The sequence below is a fragment of the Nicotiana tabacum genome, chromosome 14 (assembly GCF_000715075.1).
Source record: "Nicotiana tabacum cultivar K326 chromosome 14, ASM71507v2, whole genome shotgun sequence".
NCBI classification, from domain to species: domain Eukaryota; kingdom Viridiplantae; phylum Streptophyta; class Magnoliopsida; order Solanales; family Solanaceae; genus Nicotiana; species Nicotiana tabacum.
This window is the reverse complement of record NC_134093.1, coordinates 105,120,137-105,130,925: the sequence shown is the minus strand read 5'-3', so window position 1 is coordinate 105,130,925 and position 10,789 is coordinate 105,120,137. Positions and strand designations below refer to the sequence as shown.

The following is a 10,789-nucleotide window of genomic DNA, read 5'->3' as shown; positions in this document are numbered from 1 at the left end:
ATTGAAACTCTATACAACAAGAAAGCATAAAAAACGGAGAACATCAAAGGAAGAAAAATTGGGGAAAACAGAAAAAGAGAGACATAGAGAGAGAGACGGAGGGAGAGAGAGACGAAGAGAGGGGGAGGGGGAATAAGTGATATTCCTTATTCAATTCCTAATATAAAGAGGTACTCATTTAAAACTAATTTGTATATAATTGGTAAATTATATATGACCATGTAATTAAGTTAAAACTTGATAAGGAAGAGTAATAAAGTTTCATATATAGTATAGGAAGGTAAAATCCAAAATCTCAACAGTGACTAACTTAGATTGAAGAATCATACAACATTAATAATCAATACTGCCCGAATAATTTTAGGGAAAAGGGTCAAATATACCCCTCTAATTTTATATATTGTCTACATTTAACTTTCGTTATACTATCAGGCCAAATTTATCTCTACCATTATATCGGACCAAATTTACCCCTACAATCAGCAAACTTTTAAAAATACCCCATTGATCTGTTATAATTAATCCAAAATCTCCCAAATTCTTTTTATTTAAATTACTTGTTGTTCTTTTTGCTCCATTATTTTTAAAAATTATTATTGGCGTGAATGTTAAAGTTACTAGACTATACAAATTATTTATATATTTTTTTAATTACCAATACACCCATTTCTCTTCTTGTAATAAATAAAATTGATTTAGAATTTTATTTATTTTTCAATCATATACAAACCGTATACAATTTAGGATATTTCTTTGATGGATGATCGGGTCTTAGAATCCTCATGAAAGTGTAAACACATGTATACAATTTCTATTTTGCTTTCTATATATAGATATGAATGTTATATCTAAACTCATAATTTTAATAGTTTAATAAGCTCAATGCAAGTTTGAACTCATTAAGTTAAAATTCGGAATCCACCTTTGAGCAGGTACACAGTAATATAGTTGAGATACTAACAAACTAATCCAAACATCACTTTCTTAAAAATAAGAAAAGCATGGAACCTAATGTAACATCCCAGACTTTAGAAAGGGTCTTACATCGGTAAAACACAAAAGAGATGCTGGATATATAAGTTAATAAATCTTAAACACTAGTGACGCATTTTAAACTCGTGGATGCCTATGCCCAGAGCAGACAATATCACTACCGGACCTGCGCTGTTACACCTAATATATTGTTTGATTTATTCCAAGAAACCAGTTTTGGTTAAAATGGCATTCCTCAATTTGCTAAGATCTCTTCCCTTAAGTGTCCTCCCAACACCTTCACACATAGAAAAAGGAGCAATTTGACTTCTTGCAACTCTTCTAGCTATATATTCATGTGGTGGTACCATTCCATCACCAAAATCATAATCACAATCTTCATCTTCTACAACAATATTTTCAACATTTTCATCACTATCCCATGAACCATTTTTCAAGAATCTACTTGATTTTTTCTTGTTATAAATTTTTGACCAATCAGGAATATTAACTGGAGTTGATGATTGCTGGTGCATTGGTGTAATTTTAGCTCTTGGAATCACCTTTGGAGCAGTGGCTAATTTCCTCTTCATTACTGAACCTGAATAACCTTTTCTTTCCTTCACATTAATAGCCCATATATCTTCTTCTTGAAAATCTTCCATTGTTTTTTCCTCTGTTTTGTATTGCTCTGTAGCCACCAGAAAACTATCATCAGTTAAAATTTTCAAATTTCAAGAAGAAGAATTAACTCAAATAGCCGCCTACCCAATCGCTTAAACTAAAAATAGTATGTGAAGGTATAATATATGCATAGTTCATGTATTATGTGTGTATAATAGTGTATAATATATAATCTTTGTGTATGTCTAAAAAAATAAATAGTAAATATGACCAGCTATTTGTGTAAAGATCTTTTCATATATGAAAAAGGTTAAATTTTGTTTAATGAGTTTAAATTCTATTAGCATTTGATATAAAAATATCTATACATAAAGATTATTCATAAGGTAATAATGATAAATCACTATAATAGGCTTTAATTGATAATTTAATTAAAAATGAATAAGTTTAAGTTTTATGCATTAACGTAAAAATATTAATACAATCAAGTTATTTATAGGATAATTATTGATAAATTGCTATAATATTAATTGATACAACAACAAAAATCCAGTAGAATCTCATAAGTGGGGAGTCTTGAAATGGGAATATATACGCAAACCTTACCCTTACATGAGAATATAAAAATGTTGTTTTCGAGAGATCATCAGTTCAAGAAGAATGAAAAGAAACAATAGAAACAAGTAATATCTACAAATAGAGCCAGAAAAAGACAGAAAAAGATAGTAACAACAATCTCAAAGCCAGAAAAATAATAATACGCATTGATAATCTGATAAAAAAATAACTAACCTACTATAATATGCTGAATTATACTGATACTATAAAAAAAAATTATCCAGTCAGGTATATAGCTTTGATCCTTTTGGAATACCAAGAAGCAGCAGCTAACAACCCTTCCAAATATTTATAGGTATAAATCCTATTTCTTTTTCTGATGAAAAGCTGATTTTCTGGTAGCAAGAACCTTCCTTACTTTTGGCCCAATAGCTTCCCACAAATAAAAAAAGAAAAGGGAAACTTTTTTCTGAGTTTTCTCAAAAGTACTCAGAATAGCAACCTCCACAAAAACCAACTAGATAAAAAAAGGGCAGAAAAAGAAATGTGTGAAATCCTAGAAACTATTTTACTGTGGTTTTTGCAAAGCTTCAAAGAAAGATCACAGATTTCAAGTGATTTACTACAAGCAGACTGTTGTATCAGTAGACAAAAAGGCAAATATAGAGATGAATATATAACAACTAGAACTGAAAACTGAAGCAGAAAAAGCCTAAAAAGAAAATGATGGTTTTTATGAAATTTCAGTTCCCACTATGTGTCCTCAACTCCATTTCACTATAAAATAAAATGGTTTATAACTGAAAGGAACATGGGGAATATTTGGGTACATAAAAGTCCATAAGCGCCCACAGATAAAAAAAAGTTAGTAAAAAGAGTGAAAATTAAGGGCCCATGGGAAATCCCACAATCCAATTGTCACAAGACGATAATTTTGCTGCACTACATTATTGACAAACTTTATATTAGTTGAGATTAATATTTACTCATGTTAGTATGTTTAACATCGGATAGCCCAGTGCACAAGGTATCTTAACATAATACAAGCATTAGTGACTACTTCTACGTCTCGAATTTGTGACTTATAGATTACATTGAGACAATTTTACGGCTCCCTCTCATAAATTTGTACATCTTTGAAATATATAGAGAACTTGTAATGTTGGAAAGGCTTTTTCATTTTCGTCCAAGTATATTTTTGATAGGTACAACATTAGACGGTTGAGATTAAATTGATAGATATTAATTAGCAATAAAAGTTTATCACTAATCCTAATTAATTTGCTTGGAATCGAGGTATTATTATTGCCGGACGTTTAAATGTACGTGCATGGTGGACAAATGGTTGTAGAATGTACATACATAAATTAATATTCCTAATTGAATTCTTGAAAAGCTGATGGTATTTTTTTTATTGGGAAAAATGGAGAGAAACAATTGGTTTAGGCACTTTCACTGATTTCTTATATCCTTATCCAACTCAGGAGACAACTAAAGTTTCCATCAAAACCAGCGGAAATGACCAATGACAATTGAAAAAAAAAAACTGCGGTTGGAATATGCAATGCACCTAGTTGGTTGTTTACCATCGGGTATTCCGAGTATTCGTAATGGGGTCTCGACTAATTTTAATTTGTACAGCGTAAGACTGTTAAAGATATAAGTTCTTTATAAAAAAAATTCATTTTCAAGAGTCCTAAACATGAAATCTTTAATTATACATGAAATGATCTATCCATCCCACCAGAATACTTGATAGTCTATCGCCTCTTCTTAGAAATTACTAATTCCTAAGTCCTTATAACTCAACTTTATGTGCTTCTTAATTGTTTCCAGTAATGTCATGAAATTCCAGGTTATTACTGAGTCTCAGAAGGGTTGTCACATTGGTTGGATGTACTTTAAAATATTTATTTGCACACTAGTCTGTACCAAGCAAATGAAGAATGTTAAGCATGTTTACCCGTAACCTCTTATAAATAACCATTGTTAATTGGTATATATATTTTTTCGGAGATACCTTACAATCAAAAAAGGTCATTTGACACTGTTTTGTCAAAGTAATTCACTAAATTTATGCTTAAACAGTATTTGATTACAAAATTATATACTTTGATTAAGGATCGAGAAAAGCGGCTGTTGAATATTTGGTTGCTCGATAAAGGAAACCGGCTTTGGGTAAATATCATTTCTTTGCAGGGCGCTAGTCAAAGTAATAGAAAAGGACAAGTGCGCAAGTAGCAAGCAGTGTTTGAACTTTGTGGTCATTAACATGAACAAATGAAGAGGAGCGTAGCACCCTCCGCACTCGATCAGCTAATCAAAACCAAAACGACCAGTTTCTTTTGCATGGATCACCAATAGAACTGTTGGTTCTTCAAAATCTAATATCGAGACCATCTTTATAGCTAAAGAGGTTCAAATATACACTAACAGCCATATATATATATATATATATATATATATATATATATATATATATATATATATATATATATATATATATACATACACACACACACACTTGGGAGATGAAATTGTCTAAAATTCCCCAAATTTTCATATTCAAAAACATATACAAGAAGATTTATGATAATACACCAAATATAATGTAACGACTCGGCCGGTCGTTTTGAGAGTTGTAGCCCCGTTCCCCCATGTACTGCTCATTTTGTGCTTTATAGCTGCTATGTGACTTGTAGGGGTAGTTGGTCCGGATCCGGAGAGGTTTCAGAATGAGTTGAGACACTTAGTCTCAAGGTCGAAAGCTTGAGTTGAAATGGTTGCCCGGATATTGACTTATGTGTAAACGACTCCAAAATAAAGTTTTGATGGTTTCGTTAGTTCCGTAGGGTAATTTTGGACTTGGAAGTGTGTTCGGATTTTGATTTGGAGGTCCGTAGTTGAATTAGGCTTGAAATGATGAAAGTTAAAAATTTAAAAGTTTGACCGAGAGTGGACTTTGTGGTTACCGGGCTCAGATTGGGGTTTCGGGAGTTGAAGTAGGTTAGTGGTGTCATTTGTGATTTGTGTGTAAAATTTGAGGTCAATCGGACGTGGTTTGATTGGTTTCGGCATCGAATATAGAAGTTAGAAGTTCAAAAGTTCATTAGGCTTGAATCGATGCGCGATTCGTGATTTTAGCGTTGTTTGATGTGATTTGACGGCCCAACTAAGTTCATATGATATTTTAGGACTTGATGGTATGTTTGGTTGAGGTCCCGGGGGGCCTCGGGTGAGTTTCGGATGGTTAACGGATCAAGTTTTGGACATGGGGATGTGCTGAAGTTTTCTAGTGTTTGTATGTGGTTTCCTTGTACGCGATCGCGTGAGAGGGTCCGCGATTGCGTAGGCCAATTAGGGCAGCTGGGGAATTTGTTTTATGCGATCGCTAGTAGTGGCACGCGATCATGAAAGCTGGAGAGTCTGGGCATCGCGAACGCATGGTAAGGGTCGAGTTCGCACAGGAGAAGTGAAGCAGCAGTGGAGTTCACGCATTATTCTTTGCGGCCGCGTGATGAAGGACGCAATCGCGTAGGTTTGAGGAGGCAATGGTCCACGATCGCAGGTGTAACGATCCGGCCGCTCATTTTGAGAGTAATATCCCTGATCCCCTATTTACTGCTTCTCCCATATCTATTCCCGCTATTATGACTTGCCGGGAGGTTTCGTTTTAGTTTTTAGAGTATTTTGGGACACTTAGTCCCTAAATGAAGATTTAAGCCTTAAGATTTGGACCGTAGTCGGGACTGTGTGAAGACGACTCTGGAATGGAGTTCCGTCAGTTCCCTTAGCTCTGTTAGGTGATTATGGGATTAGGGACATGTCCGGATTGTGTTTTAGAGGTCTGTAGCTCATTTAGGCTTGAAATGGCGAAAGTCGAATTTTTGGAGATTTGGACCGGTAGTGAAAATTTTGATATCGGGGTCGGATTCTGATTTCGAAAGTTGGAGTAGGTCCGTAATATTAAATATGACTTGTGTGCAAAATTTAGGGCCAATCGGACGTGGTTTGGTTGGTTTCGGCATCAGTTGTCGAATTTAAAAGTTTCAAGTTCTTTAAGTTTGAATCGGAGGATGATTTGTGATTTTAGTATTGTTTGATGTGGTTTGAGGGCTCGACTAAGTTCGTATAGTATTTTAGGATTGGTTGGTATGTTTGGTCGAGGTCCCGGGGGCTTCGGGTGAGTTTCGGGTGCTTAACAGATTGAGTTTGGGACTTATGCAATTGCTGGAGCTGCTGCACCTGGTGTAATCGCACCTGCGCACTTTGGGCCGTAGGTGCGGCGCCGTAGAAGCGTCTATGGAGCCGCAGAAGTGGTTTTGGATATGTCCACTGGGACCGCAGGTGCGGCCATAGATCTGCAGAAGCGGAAGAGGAGCGCAGATGCGGGCTCGCAGAAGCGGCCCTTATTCGCAGATGCGGACTCAGTCCCCCTTAAGTGATTTTCGCACATGCGATGGAATTTCCGCAGGTGCGGTACCGCAGGTACGGTTGAAGGCTCGCAGAAGCGCGATTTCTTGGCAGAAAAGAAGAAAAATCGAGGGTTTGATTCATTTCTTCATTTTTGGACTTGGGAGCTCGGGAATTGGCGATTTTTCGAGAGATTTTTAGAGAGAGATTTGGGGTAATGATTCCTAACTCGTTTTTGGTTGTATTTTATTAAGCTATAGTTGTTTTCTCCATTTAATTTCGGATTTGGATTGAAAAATTGGGAAAATTGGGAAAAAGTTCCCAAACCAAATTTCTGAGTTTTGATTGGGATTTAGACATCGGATTTGGATAATTTTGGTACGAGTGAACTCGTGAGTGAGTGAGTGTTTGTATTTTGTGACTTTTACCCGATTCCGAGACGTGGGCCCGAGTCGCCTTTTAGGGTGACTTTCAAAATTTTGTTAAAGTATTAATTTCATTAATTAGATGAGTCTATTATGGTTGTATTTATGATATATAATTTTTTTTGGCTAGATTTGGGCCATTCAGAACCGGATATTCGTGGGAAAGGTATTGTGGCTGATTGATGAGCTTGGTTCGAGGTAAATGGCTTGCCTAATCTTGTGTGAGGAACTCCCCGTAGAATTTGTACTGTTTTGATATATGAGCACCATGTACGTGAGGTGACGAGTACGTACACGGGCTAATTGTGTAAAACAAAACCTGATTTTTCTACTAAGTAATAACCTGATTTCCTTCTTATTTGAGTTTCATCAGCATGTGTAGTATCTGGCTAGACTAGAATAGCATGCCTACTTGCCTTAACTATTTACTTGAACTACGTGCAGTATGTTTAGTAAATTTACCTGTCTTTCCTTAACTGGTACTTAGGTTGAACTGTAGAATTTTGTGTCGTAACTATTGAATTCTATTGTTTGGCTGCATATTTATTTTGGGACTATGGAACGGTATTTCGGGAGATCCCCATATCTTGCATATTTATTTTGGGACTACGAAATGGTATTCCGGGAGATCCCCCTCTCTTGCATATTTATTTTGGGACTACGGAACGTATTCCGGAAATTCCCCCTTGTCTTACATATTTACTTTGGGACTACAAAATGGTATTCCGGGAGATCCCTCTGCACATTTATGTTTGGGACTACGAGACGGTATCTCGGAAAATCCCTTGTTGTATTTATGTGTATTGAGTTGTTACCTTCTATGAATTCTTTCTTGTTAAATTTCAGTCTTTATTTTACTGCGATATTTCATTCCTGCCTTGCTTTATTATTATATATACCAGTAGGGTCCTGGTATGACCTCGTCACTACTCGACCGAGGTTAGGCTTGACACTTACTGGGTACCGATTGTGGTGTACTCATGCTACTCTCTTCACATATTTTTCGTGTGCAGATCCAGGTGTTCCTTATCAACTGCACTGTCAGTAAGCCGAGATAGCTTTGGAGACTTCAAGGTTTATCTGCCGCGTCCGCAGACCTTAGAGTCCCCTTCTACTCTTTCACATGTCCATTATCTTCTGTATTTTTCTTTTGTTAGACTTTGATGTATAGAGACACTAGATTTTTCTTCTGTAGTTTGTGATTCACGATGTTCCGAATTTTGGGATTTCTGTGTATTTTTGAATAGTTGGTTATTGTACATGCCAAGCGGCATGGTACCCAGTTAGTTGTTAAATTTATGTTTTCATTTCATTATTCCGCAAATCGTTAGGCTTACTTAGTCGTAGAGACTAGGTGCCGTCACAACGTCATAAGGAGGGGAAATTGGGTCGTGACAAGTTGGTATTAGAACTCTAGGTTCATAGGTGTCGTGAGTCACAAGCCGATTTATTAGAGTCTCGCGGATCGGTACGGAGACGTCTGTACTTATCTTCGGGAGGCTATGAAACTGTTAGGAAAATTTCACTACATTGATTCCTTGTCGTGCGAAAATTGTTGACCTCAAAAAAAAATTCTGAATTTATGTATTCTATTCTCTCACAGATGGTAAGGACACGTACGAGCGGATTTGATGACCAAGCACTCGCGCCCCCTCTAGATCTGCGAGAGGCTGGGGCTGGGGTAGAGGCCGAGGACGTTCATGTGGTGCATCCAGAGCACCCGCACGAGCTGCTACAGAGGAGCCCCTAGTAGCTCCAGCTAGAGGGCAGACACCTGAGGTACCTGTTTCTGCACCAGTCCTCCAAGAGACTCTAGTCCAGTTTCTGAGCATGTTCAGCACCTTAGCTCAGGCTGGATTGATTCCACTTGCTCCTACCACATCTCAGGCCGGGGGAGGAGCACACACTCCCGTCTCCGGTACTCAAGAGCAGCGGGTTCAGGTCGACCAGGTTCCAGAGATTGTACCAATGCAACCGGTAGCTCCAGCTCAGCCCGAAGTTAGGGCAACAGCTTCTGAGGTGGAGCAGCTCAGACTTGAGAGGTACAAGAAGTACCACCCACCTACCTTCGGCTGATTGGCTACAGACCCACCGGGTCCTCAAGCTATGATTACAGCACCAGCTGCCACCCCACCTGCTCAGCCAGTCCGAGGTGGAGGTCGGGGAGGTAGAGGTCGCCCTAGAGGGGGAGGTCAGGCCAGATATTATGCCCTTCCTGCTCGTACAGAGGCAGTCGCTTCTGATTCTGTCATTACAGGTATTGTTCCAGTCTGTCATAGAGATGCATAGGTATTATTTGACCCATGCACTACATATTCCTATGTGTCCTCCTATTTTGCCCCGTATTTGGGCGTATCTTGGGATTCTTTGAGTTCCCCTATTTATGTGTCTACTCCTGTGGGAGATTCTCTTGTTGTGGACCGCGTGTATCGGTCGTGTTTGATTGCTCTTAGTGGTTTTGAGACCAGAGCCGATTTATTATTGCTCATCATGGTGGACTTTGATATTATTTTGGGCATGTACTGGTTGTGCCAGGTTTACCGCGATTAGAGTGGAGAGGTACCTTAGAGTATACTCCCAGTAGAGTGGAGAGGTACCTTAGAGTATACTCCTAGCAGAGTTATTTCATTTCTTAAAGGTCAACGAATGGTTGAGAAGGGGTGTGACGCGTATCTAGCTTATGTGAGAGATGTCAATATTGATACCTCTACAGTTGAGTCAGTTCCAGTAGTAAGGGACTTTCCAGATGTGTTTCCAGCTGATTTTCCGGGCATGCTGCCCGACAGAGATATTGATTTTGGCATTGATTTGTTGCCGGGCACTCAGCCCATCTCTATTTCTCCATATCGTATGGCTCCTCCTGAGTTGAAAGAGTTAAAGGAGCAGTTACAGGAGTTGCTTGATAAGGGCTTTATTCGGACCAATGTGTCACCTTAGGGTGCTCCTGTCTTATTTGTAAAGAAGAAGGATGGTTCTATGCGGATGCGTATTGATTACCGCCAGCTGGACAAAGTCACAGTGAAGAACAGGAATCCACTACCTCGTATTAATGACTTATTTGATCAGTTACAGGGTGCTAGAGTATTTTCCAAGATTGACTTACGCTCAAGCTATCATCAGTTGAAGATTCGGGAGCCAGATATCCCGAAACTACTTTCAGGACTCGGTATGGTCACTACGAGTTCCTTGTGATGTCTTTTGGGCTCACCAATGCCCCGACAACTTTTATACACTTGATGCACAGTGTGTTCCGGCCTTATCTTGACTCATTCGTCATTGTGTTTATTGACAAAATTCTGGTGTACTCCCGGACTCGGGAAGATCATGAACAACACCTAAGGACTGCACTTCAGACCTTGAGATAAAAGAAGTTATATGTAAAAAAATTCAAAGTGTGAGTTTTGGCTAGACTCAGTGGCATTCTTGGGTCATATAGTATCGAGTGATGGGATACAAGTGGATCCGAAGAAGATTGAAGCAGTTCATAGTTTGCCCAGACTGTCCTCAGCTACAGAGATCCGGAGTTTTCTTGGTTTGGCGGGGTATCACCGTCGATTTGTAAAGGGTTTCTCTTCTATTGCTGCACCTATGACCAAATTGACCCAGAAGGGTGCTCCGTTCAGGTGGACAGAGGAATGTTAGGAGAGCTTTCAGAAGCTCAAGACAACTTTGACTACATCCCCAGTATTGGTATTGCCTATAGGTTCGGGGTCTTATACTGTATATTGTGATGCATCGTCGATTGGTCTCGGAGCGGTGTTGATACATGACGGTAGGGTGATTGCCTATGCGTCCAG

At 38.4% G+C, this 10,789-nt stretch overlaps 1 long non-coding RNA gene across 1 annotated transcript; it reads right to left on the bottom strand.

Moving 5' to 3' along the window:
* Positions 1 to 923: 923 nt before the first annotated feature.
* Positions 924 to 3,061, bottom strand: LOC107795330 (uncharacterized). Its single transcript, XR_012698909.1, has 2 exons — positions 2,389 to 3,061; positions 924 to 1,663 (listed from the first exon to the last, which is right to left on the bottom strand). It is a non-coding gene; the product is annotated as an uncharacterized LOC107795330 (long non-coding RNA).
* Positions 3,062 to 10,789: the final 7,728 nt, after the last annotated feature.